The 18,214-nt window shown below is 40.6% G+C and overlaps 1 protein-coding gene across 1 annotated transcript in view; it reads right to left on the bottom strand.

The window, feature by feature from the left end:
• The window catches only part of Nexmif (neurite extension and migration factor), a 133,166-nt gene extending 115,652 nt beyond the window's left edge, over window positions 1-17,514 (bottom strand). The window contains exon 1 of the mRNA XM_075957241.1: window positions 17,376-17,514. The gene's annotated coding sequence lies outside the window, so the exon portion shown is untranslated. The remainder of the gene's footprint in view (window positions 1-17,375) is intronic.
• Window positions 17,515-18,214: the final 700 nt, after the last annotated feature.

Genomic DNA, 18,214 nt, shown 5'->3' with positions numbered 1-18,214 from the left:
TCCAGACCACAACCTGTGCCATTCACTTCATGAAGAAGCGAGGAAGGTCAAAAGACTAGATTTTGAAGGAGATTTGAAAAATCTTAAACTTTCACAAAATAAGAACATACTTCCCCTCAAATTCCTAGGGTGATTACTAAACAATCATTTACATATTCACTGACATAGCCTGGATACTAGGTACCAGCACATACAGTTTCTAGAAGAAAAAATATCTTTAATTTCTCTTAAATTTTGTGATTGTGTGTAGGATACGGAGAGTAAAGGGAAGTAATAATTCAAGTAAATGACAAAATGGAATGTCTCTAGAAGTAAGCAACTAGGATAGTAAGAGGTCAATAAATCTGTCATGGGAGGAATGTTGATGAAATGGATGGGGAATGTTTAGTCTGGAGAGAACTAGAGAAGGTATAAAGACAGATGTTTTCAAAAATCTGATGAGTTATCAAATGAAAGAGATATGTTGCTTTGTTTTGCTTTGCTTTGTTTCTAGTGGAAAACAGTAGTAGAGCAAAAACCACGCTCAAAGGAACAAAGTTAACTTGTTTACCAAAACCCACACATCTCAAAGGGACACACTGAAATCCAACTGAAAATGCCCCTAAACAAAAAAATGCTGGAATAATTTGAAATACAAGGGAAATAAAATAGTATTGGACCATAGCCCAAAGTTGGAAATAAATATGCATGAGTTACTATTGATATAAACAATGATTTAACAAACAAATAAATATCAAATGAGAATAGAAACATTTCTACTGCACAAGAATTTTAACTAATTCATGTAAATATTCTATCAAGGAGTACCATAAAAAAAAACCTTCCCTCTTTAAAGTATAAGGTATCAAAATTTATTCTTTTTAGAAAGTCCATTATAAAAATGGAAGGAGCAACTTTACGCAGAAGAAGCCTGTACCTCAGCCAGGCGATCACAGTCAATATTAAGTGTTATGTTAACAGCATGTTTCATTAAACATTACCTCTGTTCTTCATCCAAATATGTGATCCCAGTCTAATCATGGAAAAAGCACCAAGAAAATCCCAAGACAAGTATATTCTACTGAATACCTGAACAGCAATATTGAAAATTGTAAAGGTCATCAAAAACAAAGAAAGTCTGAAAAATTGTCTGACTTATTTAAGGCTCCTATTGCACCACATAAAGGGTCCAACTGCTTTTCTAATCCACAGCCCCAAGGTCCATATTCCTTCAAACAAAGGCATGGTCCGACCTTTCACAGCAATACCCCTGTCCCTGGTACTAAGTCTGTCTTGGTTAGGGTTTTAATTGCTGTGAAGAGACACCATGACCATGACACTCTTATAAAGGAAACACATTTAACCAGGGTGGCTTACAGTTTCAGAGGTGTAGGTCATTATCATCATTGTGGACATGGTGACATGCAGTTGTCGTGCTGGAGAAAGAGCCGAGAGTCCTACATCTTGACCCTCAGGCAACAGGAAGTGAACTGTGTGTCACACTGTGTATGGCTTGAGCAAAGGAGACCTCAAATCCCACCTCCACAGTGACACATTTCCACATTTCCTCTTATAAGACCACACCTACTCCAACAAAGTTATACCACTTAATAGTGCCACTCCCTTTGGGGGAATTTTCTTTCAAAATACTACATTGTCTGCCGGGCGGTGGTGGCGCACGCCTTTAATCCCAGCACTCGGGAGGCAGAGGCAGGTGGATCTCTGTGAGTTCGAGACCAGCCTGGTCTACAAGAGCTAGTTCCAGGACAGGCTCCAAAGCCACAGAGAAACCCTGTCTCGAAAAACCAAAAAAAAAAAAAAAAATACTACATTGTCACGCTCAAAAAGAATCTACGTAAATACCATGACTAAATGTAATGTGCTATACTGAATAGGATCCTGACATAAATATGAGTAAAGAACAGAACAATTAATTATATAATTATAGATTCAATGATTATACCATATGTATCACATGTGCTGATGCATGTGTGTGTGTGTTTAAGTGTAGTCCCTGGGTTTATGGAAAACATGCAATATTTGTCTTTTTGAGTCGGACATATTTCCCTGAAAATGGCATTGGTCATTCTTTTTTAAAAGCTAGATAAAATTCTATTGTATATATAATCCTACATTTTTTTTACCCATTCATCTACTGATGGACACCTAGGATGGTTTCATACCTTGGCTATTATGAATAGTGCACCAGTGAAAATGGATGAACAAGTATCTACATTTTTGTTGATATACTGACTAAAAATTCAGTAGTGGTATAGCTGCATTACATGGAAGTTAAGTATATATTTTTAAAGAACCTTCTGTGGTGGTTTGAATGAGAATGTCTTCCAATGTCTTTCATGTATTTGAACACTTGGTCCCCAGTTGGTGGCACTGTTTAGAGAGGTAAAAGAGGTGTAGATTTGTTGGAGGAAGTTTATAACCCTGGGGCGTGACCTTTGAGGTTTCAACGCCTCACGCTATTCCCAGCGCTTGCTTTCTGCTTCATGCTTGTGTTGAAGATGTAAGCCCTTAGCTTGCTGATCCAGCCTCTATGCCTGCTGCTTGCTGTCATGTTTCCTCATCATGATGGTGATGGACCCTTATCCCTCTGTAACTTATATCCCTTATCCTTCTATAAGCTACCTTTGGTATAGTGTTTTAGCACAGCGACAGAAAAGTAATGCCCTGCACCCATACTGTGCTAGACTTTCCCACACCAGTAATTTTGAAACTCCATTACAGACTTGACTGCAGACTAATAGAGGCATTTTCTCAACTGAGTTTAGGTTATCTCAAGTTGACAAAAAAAGACAGACATATAGTTAACAAAAAATTTTCTCTTTCTGTAGGCTGTCTCTTCACTCTGCTGATTATTTCCTGTGCTTTTAATGAAGTCTTGACCTATATCTATATCTTCAAGTGTTCCACCTATGCTTCCATCTAGAAGTTTAAGAGTTTCATATCTTATGTTAAGGTCTTTTATCCATTTCGAATTGATTTTTGTGCAGGATAAAAGGCATGTATTTAGCTTCATTCTTTCACATGTGGATAACATGTTTTCTCAGCATCATTTGTCTTTTTTCTGATATGTATTTTTGACATGCTTCTCAAAAATATGAGACTGTAGCTACGTGGTTTTAAAAATAGGTATTTTAAAATGAAAAACCTTTGACAGGGACGATGATTCTTTACAGAGAAGTTTGTCTATTCTGATTTAAAACTGCAATGTGGATGCAATGTATGAAAGAATAATAAATAAAAAATAAAAATAAATTGTTAAAAAGTAAAATAAGGCTGGAATGTTCCCAGTCCTGGAATCCTCACTGATTCACAGTAGTAAATGATTATCATCTCTTTCCAAATGCACAATATCCTTGGACAAATTTGGGGTGAAAATGTAACTAGCAACTAGCATGACTCTAGTGACTTCTTAGCCCTGCACAAAAGGCTGGAGATGAGAACTGAACAATTGAAATTGGCAAGGCTTCATAACAACTACTGTGAATTGACATTTGGCCGATATAAAGACAGCAAGGGCAAACCAGTCCCAAAGTAAATTGATTAAAGTAGAAGTACAGATGAGTTCCAGTGGGTTAACTTTCAACTTTCCAATACCCAAGACCTGAAATAAAGACTGACAAGATGGTTTGTTGGGTAAAGGTGCTTGCTACCAAGCCTGAGATCTATACCTTCAGATGGTGAAAGGAACAAACTAACTCCCAAAAGCTACCCTCTTGTCTCAACACACTCACTGTAACATATATGTGCCTACATACACATAACACATGAAAGATAGACAGATATATATACAGACAGACAAACAGAAATGTATAAAAATAAGATATCAAGGATAATGGCACTTTCATTTTATTTTAATTACTATTTCATTTTTAATTATATGTAATGTATTTGTCTGAATGTAGGGTTGTGCACATGGAGGCAAGAAGAGAGCCTAAGATCCCCTGGAGTTGGAGTTACAGATACATGTCAGCTTCTGGAAATGCGTGTTGGGACCAAACTCCAATTTCTGCAAGAACAGCAAACACCCTTAACCACTGAGCAAGTTTTTCAGGCCCACTTATTTTATTTCTAACTTCAGCATCATACCTTTTTGCTGTGTGACATTCAATTTGTTTCATCTCTGAACTTTGTTGTCTTAATATGATGAACTGCCTAAAACAAAAATCTATCACCAGTACTGGGGAGATGGCTCAGTAAGGACTGGATTGGGTTCGGGGACAGAACTTAAACTGTCTGGTATGTTTCATTTTCTCTTTCTGATAACAATTGAATGCAAAACTCCATTCAAAATGTTAAAGTTTGTCAAGATGAGGCTGTATCCAGGTATGTTTGTCATATCATTCACTCTCAGTGCTTTGCAATGCTTTTGATTACTCAAAACAAAGCAATGCATAAATCTAAAAGAATGCTAGGTTATTTTTTCTATATACTTCAGTATTTGTGACATATTAATGGATTTTTCTTTTATATGGTGCTAGGATCAAATTCAGGACCTTGAATGCATTCTATTACTGAGCTATACTCCTTCCCTTCAAGGATTATTTTGATAAATGACAAATGAAGTTAACCTTAAAACTAGAGAACTAGAAAAGCGGAGGAAAAATAACAAGAGAACGAAAAATAAAGACAGTCACTGAGATAAGATAGAGGTCCCAGAGCCTTGATACATCAAAGTTACCACAGTAACTCAACACATTTCTGTTCTAGTCTGTAAGTCAAAAATTGAACAAATGCCTGTCTTTCAAGATTAGGGATCCTGGATGCTTCTGCTTTCACCCTCTACTAAAATATCAATCAAGTTCTTCTGTTTAACTGATTTCTGTTGTCCAGACAGAGGTTGTCTCCTCCAACCACTTACCCTTTTGTGGTATTTGTTATTTTATCAGTCCTTTCTGAACCTAAGTCATACTGGCTTCCTGGAATCATATGGAGAACACGGTTTTCTGAATTTATTCCCTCACAGTAACTTAGCTTATTGTGGAAGTTGAACGTAATGAAGAGAAGCTTTTCATCCCCCCCCCTTAGCTTCCTCTTCCAATCTAATACCATAGTCATCAAAATATCATCTTTACCATCTCAACTTGGAAGAAATATCTATAGTCTTATTCTCTTTGTTGCATATTTATTAGTCATTGAATCCATTTTTTTAAACATCTCACTGTCTCCTGATGTCCAGCCCTGGCCCCTTTTGCCATTCTTCTTCACTCATCTTTCAGCTTTAAACTCTCTTTTCTTTTTGAGGTTACCTTATAACATAATGGTTGCTTTTTAAGTGTTTCTTCCTATTCTGATTCCCTTTCACACACAGGAACTCAAGTCTCTCTTGTCTGGTGTACCTGAAGTACTGGATCCAGGCTGTACTCTTCCAGGGCAGCTATGACCTTGCTCTAGCCACACAATATGTCAGGAAAACAGCTTCAGTCAAAGAACATACAGATCCTGTACAACAAAAGGCATTATTGATAATTGAGAAGAAGTAGGTTGGGAAGGAAGTCAGGTGGAACAGAGTGTTAAATGCAATGGATAAAGACGGGCTTCACACATTTAGAAGTAAGGTTTTCCATTATCTCCTGTTTAAAAAGACCATTGATAGAGAAATCCAAGAGAAAAGATCAAGGCCTGGCTTATAATCATCACTGTGAATCAGAGTGATGCATAGTGGGGCTCTGGGAAGCTCACTTGAACATTTCCGAGACTCAAAATAGAAACTGTTAACCGTCATGCACGCTTCAGCTTCACAACTTAAAAAATCTGAAGTCGGAGTGAAGCTGCTTGTCTTACATGGCCACCAATATACATGCTGTGTACATACATGCAGGTGTACTTGTAAAATAAAAAGAAATAAAAACAATAAAATAAATTATTCCTCAAGCTCAGTAATCATCGTAGCTCAGTAATTTCATAAGGTCAAGGCAGGAGGACTGTCATAAATCCTGGGCCAGTCGGAGTTATATAGTGAGTTCCAAGCTAGCCTCGACTACAGTATGGGACTCTGCCTCAAAGACAAAACAAAACAATAAGGCAAGGAAAAACATCCTCGCACTATGAAACAGAAGATCTCAAACTGAATGGAAACTGGTGTTCAAACCCAAATGACTAAGATATCTGAATTACCTGGGAGGAGAGAAGGGAGGGGAAACTGCAAATGGGATGTATTGAAAACCACACAAAGGAGAAAGAAAAATGAAAATAAATAGAATTACTGAAGACTTTAAAACTAGTGACAAAAAATGGTTCAATTGCCATTTATAAGTACTTTTGGAACAAAGAGAAAATACAAAGTATAAAAGCAGAGCATATATAGAAAAACAGTAGAAATTGAGAAATAAGTAATAAAAACAAAATAAATTTTATTTAGAATTACAGTAACACAATAACTTCTCTATAGTAAAATTGAGAGTACTGAGAAAAGTACTGACTTGATAGGATGATGGGAATCATTGAGTCTGAGTGAGAAAGAAAGACTAGGCTGGGGAAAATGTCCAGAGCCTCTGGGAAATAGAGGACTAAAGTAAAAAGTTTCCGGTGATCACAGGAAGCCAAGAATGATAGGATGTGGGTCGGGGATTTAAAGCCATGATGACTATTTTAAAAAGTTTTAAAATTTGCAAAAGACATAAACCCACATGTTCAAGAAGCCAGCTATATTTCGAAGTAAGTAAAGTCAAAGAATGCCACGCCAAGGCACATCATGGCCACATTTCTGTTTTAAAATCTTGAAAGCAGTAAAGAGAAAAATGGAACCTTATCTACAAGGGAAAATAGTTAAAGTGACAGCAGATTTCTCATCAGAATCCATGGAAGCCAGAATGGGATGACATATTTCTCAAGCACATTCATAAAAGAACTGTCAACCTTGATTCAGTGAAAATGTACTTTGGGGAATTAAAGAGCAATAAAGAAATTTTCAAATGGATGAAAATTAGAATTTCTTTCTAGAAAAACTGCACTGAAAGAATTGTTAAAGAAAGTTCTCTAAACAGAAAGGAAAATGCAAAAGACATGATCTTAGAACCTCAGGAAGAACACACAGCACAAAGAGAAAGGGTAACCTTTCTCAATTATGTTTTACAGCTGGAGCAAAAAATTATAACACTATCTGATATAGTTATAAATACATAGTGAAGAAATATTTAAAACCATTATGTTATAAATAGGGAAGGGTAAAGTAAGTTAAAGAAGGCAAAGTTTTTATAATTTACTAAAGCAGCCAAAATGTCAATCTTAGTACGCTATAATAAGTTACATGCAGGCACTCTAGAAAATGCTCTCTCTCTCTCTCTCTCTCTCTCTCTCTCTCTCTCTCTCTCTCTCTCTTTCTCTCAGCAGTTTCTTCCTGTGCAGCCCAAACACGACTTGAATCTATTATGTAACTCAGGTTGTTCTCCAGCTCAAGCTCTTCCTATCTCAGGCTCCCAAGTGTTGAGATTATAGGCATGAGCTACCATGCCCAACTTAGGGTAGTTTATTTTTAAAAGTTCAAAACTAGTTTCTAGTTTAAGAAACTAAACATGTACTTACATACAAAACAGAAATCCTATCCAAAAAATTTATCACAGAAAAAGGAAATTTCTGTTCTCTCAAAAACCTGTACATTAAACTGGGGGGTGGTGGTGGCACATACCTTTAATCCCAGCACTCAGGAGGCAGAGGCATATGGATCTCTGTTAGCTCAAGGCCTAGTTTACAAGAGTTAGTTCCAGGACAGGCTCCAAAGCTACAGAGAAACCCTGTCCTGAAAAAACAAACAAACAAAAAAACCTGTACATTAATGCTCACAACAGTTTTGTTGTTGATAGACTAAAGTGTAGACAAGTAAAGTCTCTCAACAGGTGAAGAACTAAACTGTGATAATCATATACAAAACTGTTGAATAGCAAGAAAGGATGAATTACTTACACACAAAACAAACTGGGTGACTGGGCTTGGTGATGCACACCTTTAATCCTAGAACTCAGAAGGCAGAGACAAGCGGATATCTACACAGCAAGTGCTGGATAGCCAGGACTGCTGAGTCAGATCCTTTCTTAAACAAAACAATTAAAAAAAAAAAAAAGCTCAAGTGGAGCTGGGCCTTTATGCTGTGTGAAAAGTTCATATCTCTATGACTTCATTCATGTAATATTGCTGGAATAAAGAAACTGTGGATATGGAAAACAGAAATGTGAGTATGGAAGTTTGATACGGCACAGAGTAAAAGTATAAAAACTACAATGGGTAAAACACAAGAAAATCTCTTGTGATTAAATAATACCTGTTCTTTATTATGTTGGTAGTTATACAAATATACATATGTGATATGGTGGCAGGCATGGAACTGTACACAGTCACTATTTCAAAGCCAAATATGTGATGTTGAAATTATACCATGGTTATGCAAAATGTAACAATGGGAAAAACTGGGTGAAGGGTACATAAGGCCCCTCTGTCCTTTTCTGCCAATCTATTGGTTCTATTAATTATTTATTATTATTAATTCTATCATTTATTGCAAAATAAAAATTAAAACCAAAATTAACTAATTGTGAGAGGCAGACCAACTGCCCTTCAAAAATCTTACCGCCAGAACCTGTGAAAATTTAGATTATATGATATAAGAGGAATTAATATTGCACATAGAATTAAGGTGGCAAGTCAACTAACTAGTTGGGGCGAGAGTCCATTCAGGCAAACTCAATACAACTATAGTGGTATTTCGAAGTGGAAAGGGGAGGAAGAAGGGCAAAAATTGGAGGTGCAGATTTTTTGTAAACAAGACTGAAGGGATGAGATGTGGGGATTTAATCATCCGCTAGAAGCTTTGAATATGGAAGGTCTTCAACACGACATGAAATATAAGTAGCATCTAGGAGCTAGAAAGTGGATGGAACTAGAGTTTCCTCCTGTGGTCTCCAAAAGGAATGCGGCTATTTTGACACCTCGACTTTAGCGAGTGAAACAGGAGTTCAGACTACTGACATCCATGACTACTGAATAATAATTTATGTTATTTTAAACCACTCTGTTTTGGGTAAGATTTATTGAAAAATAGTAGCCATAGTATAAAAATGAAACTATCCACCAAGAGTTAAAAACTAACCAACTCAAAGATAAACAACTGGGGCATTGGAGCATTCGATTGGAAAAGGGCTCACTGCACAGTCATGAGGACCTAAGTTCACATCTCCAAGCATCCACATAAAAAATTATGCACAGTAATCCCAGCACAAGAGAAGAGGAGGCATGAGGATCCCGGGAGGGGCTGGCACAGTAATCCCAGCACAAGAGAAGAGGAGGCATGAGGATCCCGGGAGCTGCTGGCAAAGCCCATTTAGCGAATTGACAAGCTCCAGGTTTCGTGAGAGACCTGTCTCAAAAAATAAAGGGAACAAACGAACATAAGTGTGGGAAAGGGACTTGCAGAGAGGCCTTAGCAAGGATAGGAAGCAAATAATACAGGATGAGGGGTCAGAATGATCAGAATGCATTATATATGTATGACGCTGTCAAAGAAAAAAATTAATTTCAATCTTAATTTTCAATAAAATTTAAAATTTGCATTTTAAAACACAACAAAGTGGATAATGATTGCTGAAGACACTTGATGTCCATCTCTGGCCTTCTCATACATTCAAACTCATACACAATGACATCCGCAATACACCAGCACGTACAGACTGTGTTCTCTGGTAATCGACATATAATGATGAAAGCTATTTGCAATTCTACATCACCAATGAAATCAATGATGGAACATCTTCCCTCAGAATTGCAAGGAAAAGAAAAATGTTACTCTCTATTAAATGGGGCCCATTAAAACAAAGGATATAAAAACAGAAACAATTTATGCCACAGAAACTGGCAATCCTGTCTCTGTCCAGTTTTGGATCTATTTGCTGAGGAATTTTTGTGTTAAGACAACTTTAGTTAGTTTCCAAAGACACAGTATACAGAGACAGTAGAAAAATGCACTGAATTAGAAAAAAGGTAGGTAAAAGACACAACCACCTAATTTCCTATGACAGGACAATTCATCTTGTTCTTTTTCTGTTTCTATCTTTAATATCCCAATGCTTAGCAGATAATATATGCTCAAAAATGTTTGATGAGATATACTATAAGTGATAACTAATAGACCCATCAAGTATTAGATTATATTAACTTTCCAAACTGCTAAGACAAAATACCACAAACATTTATTCTACGTATTACCATTCCAACTACAAGGCACAGTTGTGGCATATATTTATTTTTGTGGTGCTTCCAGAGATTTGCATTTAGTATATGATATTAGAGTTCCAGGAGGAAATCTTTTAAGTCACTCCACAATGACTAATACTCCAAACGGCCCATGAATCCCAGGGGTCTCATGAACGTATCTGTCATTTCCCTCTCTGACCCCTTCACCACACCTAACAATTGGTACCAAGAATAGTTTTCTATTTTGGTTAACCCCTTTGGCTAAGTAAAACATATAGACAGAAAAACACAAAAGAGAGAGGGTAGGGGAAAATGAACACGATGGGGCTTTTATGGAATATAATGTATTAATGCATAAATTGTTAGGGTAAAAGCTGAACACATTTTTGTTTCCATCTTTTTTCTTTTGTTTTTGAGATTATAATTATATCATTTCTCCCAACCTTTTCTACCTCCAAACCATCCCATAAACCCCCATTGCTCTTCACATCTACAGTTTCTTTTTTCATTAATTATTTTTACATACATGTACATGAAAAATAATTTTTAAGATTTTTCGAGTTAACAAGTCTAGGGTTTGTTGAAATGAGACAACTTATTTAGGGTAAGAATAGCCCAATCGAGTATTAAGTGGCTCTTTTTCATAATAAAAATGCCTATGAAGGTTAATCAGAAAAATATTTGGAACAGTAGTCGAGGGCTATGAACCATGAGTATACTAATTCTGTTTTTTGAGAGTCATTTTCATGGCTTTCATTTCAAGCTACTGTGACCATGACAGGCATGCAATAGGATTTCTGTAACAACTGGGGAAAGGCAGTTCAGACGCTTGTTTTTGTTTGTTTGCTTGTTTGTTTTTCGAGACAGGGTTTCTCTATGTAACAGCCCTGGCTGTCTTGGTACTTGCTCTGTAGACCAGGCTAATCTCGAACTTAGAGATACACCTACTTTTGCCTCCCAAGTGCTGGGATTAAAGGCATGCTCAACCACTGCCTGGTCATGCCGAGGCTTTTAACTCACAATGGATGATTGGACTTCTTGAAATGCACAGTGTGCACATACTGTGTATGTGTATATAAATATGCAGTTCTCTGAAAAGCACACACTTGGAGGCCCTCGAATTTTTGTACCAGTTCATACCACAATAAGCGACCACTGGGCTAAATAGTGACGGTCCTTTTTCTACTCCGCTGCTTAGTAAGGCAACATATCTCTCAAATGTGCTTCGTTTACTTAATAGCTAAAGAGAAAGTGAGTTTCTGCTCAGACAAGTCATCGAGACTGATTCCTGGGTTAATAAATTACACATGTGCCTGAAAAAAATGGCAAATATTGGGAAAAGAGACAGAAAAAAACCTCCGTAGTACTACAAAGTTTAGGCTACCTCAGAGGAGAGAATGGTAAGTTAATTATTGATACACGGACTGAAACAGACATTCACTTTCAAATTTTGCTTTTTAGGTAATCCCCGGGCCATTCTTCCTGGTTTTGGTTAATCTCTCAAGCTCTAGTTATTAGTTGAGGTATTGAAGGTAGGCTGGTTTTAACAACGGATTTGGTAATAGTCAACTAAGTAACAGGAGCTTGAAAATATTTACAAAAAGCACTCCTAACTGGCTTTTCTTTTTCCTTCTTGTTTACATAATCATTCCACAATTGATCATATTTAGACTGGGAACCACAGTTTTATTCACTGTAGCCTTAGAGCAATAAAAGTCAATCAGAGATGTTTAGGACTGGGAGGCAGACAGCTTAAAAGATCATCTTGGCTCTTATCCATTCTTCCCTTAGCACTACATTTTTCTCTTCGTCTATATGAAGGGGTCAGGATAACCCTAAGGTTTTCCTGATAAACTTTAACCTTGTTATCTCTTAAATTTCTTTTAAGTATTTTACTTCATGGGTGTGGTGTTCTGTCTGTCTGTATGTCTGTGTACTATGTACATGTCTAGTGCCCTAGGAGGCCAGAAGTGCGTATCAGATGCGTTGGGAAATGGAGTTAGGGATGGTAATGAATTGTCATGTAGGTGCTGGGCATCAAACTCCGGTCTTCTAGAAAAACAGTCAGTGCTCTTAACCTCTGAGCCGTCTCTCCAGCCCCAGCTCTTATCAGGCTTTTATGAAAGTAAGAACAGGCACTCTCCAGTGTATAGATGGTACCTCGTGAAGTGCATGCATTAGTACAAACACAGAATTCCATTTTGTAGTGATATCTTTGAACCGGATATTCCAATTCTGTTGGACACAAAGCACCAATCCTTTCGAGGCTCTTCTACAGCCTCTACAGCCTCTTAGCTGGCAAAGGTTGAATGAACTAGGTTAAAGAGTCATTGTATCTCTGAAGCTCATTATTCTACCAAGTTTTGCTAGTTAATTATCATCTCAAATTAGGAAATACAGTTTCTTAATGTAAAGGTATCTTATACCTCAAGTTAATAGAATTGTTTAGGAATAAAATAAGCATGCCACAACATATGTTAACCTACTGATAATCTCAAATAGAGAAAATACTTTAATTTCATCCAAATAAAATTGATCTCCTCCTTGTCATCTTCCTCCTCCTCCTTCAGTCCCCTCTCTCCCCTTCCCTCCCTCTTTCACCCTCCCTCCATCTCCACGGGAAAGAGTCTTGTGTATCCCTGATGATCTCAAACTATCTACTGGAGGATGCCTTTAAACTTCTTGTCTTCCTACCTTTTCTTCTTGAATATTGGGATTACACCACTATGTCCAGTTTAGACGTTTCTAAGCATTGAATATAGGGCTGTATGCAAACCATTCCTTTAAAAAAATAAGACGGGGTCTCACTATATATCCCAAGATTGCCTTGAACTCAGTTTCCAAAGCTGGCCTCAAACTCAGGATCTTCTTGCCCCTCCCTCTTGAGTTAGGTACTATACCACATCTGGCTTTATGCTTGTTCTTGATGGAGCGTGGGTCAAATTACTACAACATTTGGGTTCAGTGTACAAATTTTGTTCTCTAAACACTCTCCAGATAAACATCAGGATAACTTTCTTTCTTAAGCTAGTTTGTGCGGCACTTGAAAAAAAAGCACTGGGAGAAAGAAGCTGACATTTAAAATAGGATTTGGGGGTACTTGAGAAAATGGTACATAATTGCTTACGTCAAACTCTTCTTATGGAGAGAAATAAGAATCTACAGGCATGTCATTTAAGAAAAATAATCATATGCATAGTAGCTGGTCTCAAGAATTCATCCAGGTTTTGTGGTACATGTTTGTAATGATGGTATTTAGGAAGCAGAGGTCGGAGGATCACAAGTCCAAAACTAGCCTGGGCTACAAGTAAGACCCCGTCTCAAAACTAAAATCAAAAACAGAAACACCAATGGCTGAGAATGTAGCTCCGTGGTAGAGTACTTGTTTGGCATATACGAGGTCCTGTGCTCCATCTTCAGCATGGGAAAAAAGAGGTATGAAATAGAACACAACAGAAACAACACAAACGCTAGCTCTCCTCTTCTACTAGAGAGCAAGGAAAGGAAAGACATTAGATCATATCACTTACTAAGGAAAAGGGGGGCACATTCCTTAGCCAAAGTCTGTGAATCACTGTGCATAAATAGGGAAGAGACAAAAGGCTGTCGCCTCTACCTGGAGCTGGCCTTAGAAAGGCCGCTTCCCCTAACTGCCCCTTCCCTAAGCTGTGACGTGCATACTGCTGCATAAGGTTGACATTGTTTGACACGACAGGAATGTTCATCTGTGCCCGAAAACACATTTTCTGGATAGTAGTGAAGGTATGAACTTAAGCAAGTCTGAAGTTGTGCTCTTGTCCAAGGTTCTTTGCTTTGTTTTCAAACGGCTCTGGATAAGTGTCCTGACAACCAGCTAAGCTCTTTGTGTCTAACCTTGTGACCTTGGGTTTGAAAAGGTGCTCTGACGAGGAACTATTAACTACAGAGCTCAACTTTTCGGAGGAAATAAAATAATAAAATGAAATTTAAAGTTTAAATCCAAGATGGGAAAAACAAATAAGCCCCAAATGTCTTACTTCTTAGTGAATAATTCCTTTTCCCTATCATCCTTTTGATCTTTCTTTTGCTTCCTGCCAGCAGGAACATTTTAACCACATGTGTGCCAACAGATAAAAAGGTTTACATATAACAGTCAAAGGCCAACTAGAATCTCCTACTACAAAGGAAGGGGCTTGCAGAAGAAAAAAAAAACCTCTAGCACTGGATATAGGAATGGAGAAGCTGCAATCAATGCTTCCTTGGTTAAGACATTCCCTCCCCTAAGCAAATACTTGAGTGAGACTAGAACCTGCACAATGACTGTGTTAGAGTTCCATGAGCTTGTCTTTGAGTGTTTGAAATCCAGCCGTTATCGCTTTTTCTTTCTCTCTTTTACCTCCGTAAACACAAGCGAAGCGAAGCGACAGCACATCTTTAGTTCTCTCTGCTCTCTGGGTAGCTAACAGGTAATCAGATTGTGAAAAAAAAAGGAAAAAGATGGGAGAAAGACAGTGAGTAAAACAGAAAGCAGCAGTGTTCTGCAGTTATTTGACTTTGGCAATGGGGCGATTACAGGTTTGCACGTGTGTGCCTGCATGTGCACATGTGTGTGTTAAAAAGCATTGATGCATCAAAGATTTATTCATTGAACAGGCTGATTTATTTAACAGACTTGACATATGTCAAATTCTGCCATGTGCTTATATAATTGTTACCCATTTATCAGAGCTGTAATTTAGGCAAATATTTGTTTTAAAAGTATCTTCTTTTAAATGTCTTTCTCTGGCCTGCTGCACAATCAATCTGGGCTTCTTTTTAATCATGTTAACAATAGCTATTTGGTTGGAGTCTGTGAAATCTAATCTTTCCCCCCCAAACTCTTCAGATTTTTCAGGTAATTACTTTCAAGTTAAAATCATACTACATGAAAAAAAATAAATATGCATAACATCCTTTTGTGTTTTCATATTTTGAATGTTTGATCTTCAAAAAAGCAGTTTTTTGACATTGTTAAAAATCACAGATCTGATACTGCTAATGTAAAAAGCTTCCTAAAGGGACAAAAGGGTATGATTTTTGAGAGCTTATGTGTGGGGGATATGGAGACAGCAAAAGTAGCCAAGCGTGGGGGAAACCTACAAAAAGAATTAAGTAGAAAAAAAGAAGTAAATGAAATCAAATCTCAATTCTTACAAATTTTGTTAAATCACCCTACCCCATTTGAACACAAAAAATTATATCTTTTCAACTTAAATGCATGCAATCTATCTAGGTTCTGTGGGAGGTAAAATTTTGCAAAGTATTTCCAAGAAACAAAAATGTCTAATCACTAGCTGCCGGAGCTGCTTTGAATTCCCTCATTGTAAATATGTTACTTGCAAAAAACAAGAGGTTTATTTTGACCTCCCTGGTCAAGGAGTGTGGAGACTACATAAGTGATAAGGGTGGGGATAGAAGGGAAATCCCACCACCACAGAAGTAAATTTTTGACCTAGTAAGCAAATACGCTTTTGTTGTTAGTGCTGGGTAAAATGTACAAGTCTTCCAGAAATTAGAGACTGTAATAAAAATGTACCAGCCCAAATTTAAATTGCTCACTAGACAGATGGTTAATTATATTCACAGCCACATATTTCTCTGGGATAGAGTTTCAGACACTCAGCCAGTTTTATTTGATTAGCCGGTTTTCTAGTTAATATGTAAAATGACAGTTACTTGGGGCTTTTTTGTTTCTTTCTAAAAATATATTTTTCAATAAGTGTAAGTTCTCAGCCTTAAGAACGTCACTGCTGGGAATGAAATGTTTGGTCACGCTACCCATGTGGAAAGAAGTACGATTCACCCCACAAGCCCCAAATGGTCTCTTGCAGTTCAGAGAAAACCATTGGAGCACCTTTTATTCCCCAAGCAAAACATTCCGGGAACTGTTAGCACACACTGCTTCTCCAGCTAAAACAGTTTTTCAAATCCCAGGACTAAAGTATTTTATAGATTTTTTTTTTATTTTTTTAAAAAAAGGGTCCTGCCAACCCCACACACTATTGTGTATTCTCAGACAAGTCTAGAAAATGGAACGTTAAAAACACGGCTAAGTGTGCCGTTGTGCCCAGATTTCAACATGTTAATAGTAGCCAAAGCCCAGAAGCAAACTATGAGACTCGGTCATTCCAAAATACTACCAGAAGCTAGACAAAAATCTGGAGTGCTGGTGTCAAAATGTGGATCTCGACTGATTTTTTTTTTAAACTTTGAAAAAGACCAAAAGCCTTGCATGGGTGGTTTGGTCCCTTACGAGTCAGCCAGGAGCAGTCATGCAGAAACCACTGGATTCCTGGGCTGAACTGTGTGGTCTGCACACTTTCCGGTTGCGGGGCCGCCCCATGGCTTCCCTGGGCGCCGGCTGCCTGGGACCGAGTAGAGACAGCGTGAATGCAGGCGCGGCAGCCGGGGGCTCCAGAAGCCCCGGAGAACAGCGGCTGTCGGACCGCCTGGGAGAGCGGGAAGGGGCAGCTGGCCAATTTCAGCAAAGGTGACAAGCTGGGCGAGGCTCGCTTGGGTCCCTAACTTCTTCTCGCCGCCTTTGGCTTTGGCTGGGTAGTGCGAGCTGTGGTGGCGCGGTGGCGCTGCGAGGTGGCCAGAGGCGCCCTGAGCGCACGGGAGCGCCGGTCGGGGGAGGCGTCGGCACCCCGGCTTCGCACCTCTGCGCCTTCGCCCGGGACGCCAGCCGAGGCCACCGCGTGGGTTTTCCCGCTCGCTCCAAAGCGTGCCTCGGCTGTGCCCGGCGCCCCGGCTGGCCGGGGCTCCCCTCAGGGTCGCCGAGCTGAAGGGAGGTGGCACTCGGCTGGCTCCTGCTACCCTGCGGCGTGCGAGCGAGCGGCCCGACCCGCTCCCTCCCCTCCCCCTTCCCCGGCGGCGGCGGCGGCGGCGGCACACAGGCCTTTCCTAGATTGCAGCGCTCGCTCGGCGGGTCGAGCCGGGTTCCATCGCCCCGGCGGCTTCGCTCCCTGGCGCACACAGACACCGCACGCACTCCATCCGCGCGCATACACACGTCCTCCCCGCTGGCTTCCCTGGCTCGGCTTCTCGCAAGCTTCTCGCTCAGTTGCTCGCACCCACCCCCCTCCAGCTGCCGCCTCCCCGCGCCCACCGGCCTGGGAGCCAGCGGGAAGGCCTGGGGGGTGACAGGGGGCAGGCTGGGTGGCAGCGCTCACACTCACCTCGCAGGCAGCCTCCCCGAGGCGCACGTCGCTGGCGGCTCCGGCAGCCGGCGTCCCTAGCTGTAGCGACCGCAGTCAAGGCTGGGGCTGCCGCCGTCGCTGCAGCTGGTCGAGCTGCCGCCGCTGCTCCCGCTCACTGCTGCCGCTGCCGCTGCCGCTGCCGCTGCCTCTGCCTCTGCTCCGTGCGCGGGGCCCGCCAGGTGGACGCGCCTCGCTCAGCTCGCTCGCTCAGGTTCCGCCGCCGGCGTCGCCGCCGCCGTCGCCGTTGCCGCACTAGATAGAGTCAGAGCTGTCGGGCTCCGGCGCGGGAAGTCAGAGCTTCCACCGCCACCCGCCGGCTCAGCGCTCCTCTCACCGCGCCGCTCGCTCGCCCGCTCGTTCGCTCGCCCGCCGGTTCGCCCGCTAGCTCGCTGGCGCCGGGACGACCTAGCTCGCGGGCTGCTGCGCGCGCGGCGCCTGGAGCCCGCTCTGCGCGGTGGCTGCGGCCGTCCGCGACAGAGAGAGGCAGAGGGTGGTTGAGACTGCCGCTAGCGCTGGGAAAGCTCTTGCTAAATGCTGCCACTGCCGCTACTGCCACTGACTGCTGTGGTGGCGGCGGCAGTGACTGCTGCTGATGCTACTGGTTTTCCTTCCCGGGTTCTCCCCCTGCCTCGGCCCCCTCCTCCCCTCCCCTTTTCTCCTCCTCCTCTTCCTCCTCCTCCTCCTCCTCCCCCTTCTCCTCCCTGGGCTGCTTGGCTCAGAGCCTCTGCGGGCGCTGCCTGCTCCCCTCTGCTTCCAGAGCTGCTTCTGCCCATTCAGAAAGGTGCCCAGAGTGGGGCTGCCTGGGCTGCCACCATCGC

The sequence above is a fragment of the Microtus pennsylvanicus genome, chromosome X (genome assembly GCF_037038515.1).
Source record: "Microtus pennsylvanicus isolate mMicPen1 chromosome X, mMicPen1.hap1, whole genome shotgun sequence".
Classification (NCBI taxonomy): Eukaryota; Metazoa; Chordata; class Mammalia; order Rodentia; family Cricetidae; genus Microtus; species Microtus pennsylvanicus.
This window is presented reverse-complemented; position numbering and strand designations above follow the sequence as displayed.